Source organism: Crocuta crocuta, unplaced genomic scaffold (assembly GCF_008692635.1).
Source record: "Crocuta crocuta isolate KB4526 unplaced genomic scaffold, BGI_CrCroc_1.0 scaffold13, whole genome shotgun sequence".
NCBI lineage: Eukaryota > Metazoa > Chordata > Mammalia > Carnivora > Hyaenidae > Crocuta > Crocuta crocuta.
Genome location: NW_027530007.1, coordinates 2,391,486 through 2,393,014, shown reverse-complemented (window position 1 = coordinate 2,393,014; position 1,529 = coordinate 2,391,486). Strand labels below are relative to the sequence as shown.

At 59.2% G+C, this 1,529-nt stretch overlaps 1 long non-coding RNA gene across 1 annotated transcript; it reads left to right on the top strand.

Moving 5' to 3' along the window:
* Window positions 1-327: 327 nt before the first annotated feature.
* On the top strand, window positions 328-1,088 carry LOC144231332 (uncharacterized). Its single transcript, XR_013335049.1, has 2 exons — window positions 328-609; window positions 790-1,088. It is a non-coding gene; the product is annotated as an uncharacterized LOC144231332 (long non-coding RNA).
* The last annotated feature ends 441 nt before the right edge of the window (window positions 1,089-1,529 follow it).

Below are 1,529 nucleotides of genomic sequence, written 5' to 3'. Positions count from 1 at the left end.
AGCAGGTCTGGGGGAGGGTCCAGGCGCCCCTGTCCCTGAGGTCTACGCTTTTCTCCGCCTCCCCACCCGGATTCCACTCTGGTGAGACACGGGGAGAAGGGCAGGCCACCCCCAGGGAAGGGGGAGGGCCGGTGGGGAGACCTGGGGCTCTCGGCCCTTCAAATCCAGCTGCTCTGCGGTGTCTCTGGGGACCTGGGTTGGGGGCCGGCCGGTGGGCTCTGGGAAGGCCNGGGCCGGCCGGTGGGCTCAGTGAAGGCCGGGCCAGCCGGCTCCGCCAGCACTTCATAAGCAGACAATGTCCGTTCCAGGCTGACATGGGGAGGGAGGGACCCTTCCGTCGGACACGAGGACCCCGAGCCTGGCCCAGGGCCTACCGCGGGTCGGCAGGGCCCCGGGGAGCCTGGCTGGCGGAGGTCGGGGCTGGGTGAGGGGGGCCGAAGGCCTCCCAGGCCTTGTGAGCCAAGCTGGGGCCTGTGTGGGGGTTCCGGGCCCCCAGGCAGAGACCTCTGCTCCACTGTGGGGTCTCACAGCCGGGAGTGGCTCCTGCCCTTTACAGCACGAGCCCCAGATGAGGCGTCAGGAAGCAGATACGGAGGGAACGGCTGAAAGGTCAGAGCCCCCCCCGCGCTCCTCTGCGCAGCAGGGACAGGCTGGAGTGGCCCAGCCCCACGAGGAGCCATCCACCTCCTCCCACCTCCCCAAGGGGAGCTGGCTGGGTGCCAACGCACGGAAGTGACTAACATAAATCCTGGCTAACGGTCACCCCTAAGCTCCGGTCTGCTCCCGCAGGACAGCACAAACCTCGGGGACCCTCTCTTCCAGCTGTAGACCCTGCGTGGGGTCTTGGAGGATCCCCCCCACCAGGGGAGCCGGGTGTGGGCATTAGAGCAAATGCACTCTCCGGGTGGACCCCGGGACTGGAGAGGCATCGCCGGCGCAGCGGAGTGGGGGGCGCCCCCGGAAACGGGGGCCACGGAGGAGCCAACGGGAAACCAAACGCACATACCGACAGCAAATCAAATGCAAACACAAACAAGACACGTGAAAGCAGCAGCAAGCTCTTTGTGTAATAAATATTGCAAAGCGCACTTGGTTTCTTTCTTTCTTTTTTTTTTCTTTTCAAGTCAAATATAACAACCAATGTCCCAAACCCTGTTTTCAGCATTCACGAGAGAGAAGCTGTTGCTATCAGCAGAACACCTGCAGCCAATCAAAGAAAAAAAAAAAACCGTTTCCCACGAGCCGGCCAATCAAAATCCTTTTCCAGTTTAAGCAGCCAATCGGGCCTCTTCACATTCCTAAAAAGTGACCTAAATAAAGCACCAGATCTCGGAGAGCTTCCTGGGAAGCCATCTACCGAGGAGCAAATTGGAAAAAAAAAAAAAAAAAAAGTCAGAAATAAAAATAAAAGGTTTCTGTTGGTCAAGATTTAAAAATAAAAGGGTTTCTTCCTGCAGCCAATCATGAGTCCGTCCTTTTAAGCCAATTGTAACTGCACCGCCGGTGACGCCTTCAGATGCCAGCCCTGC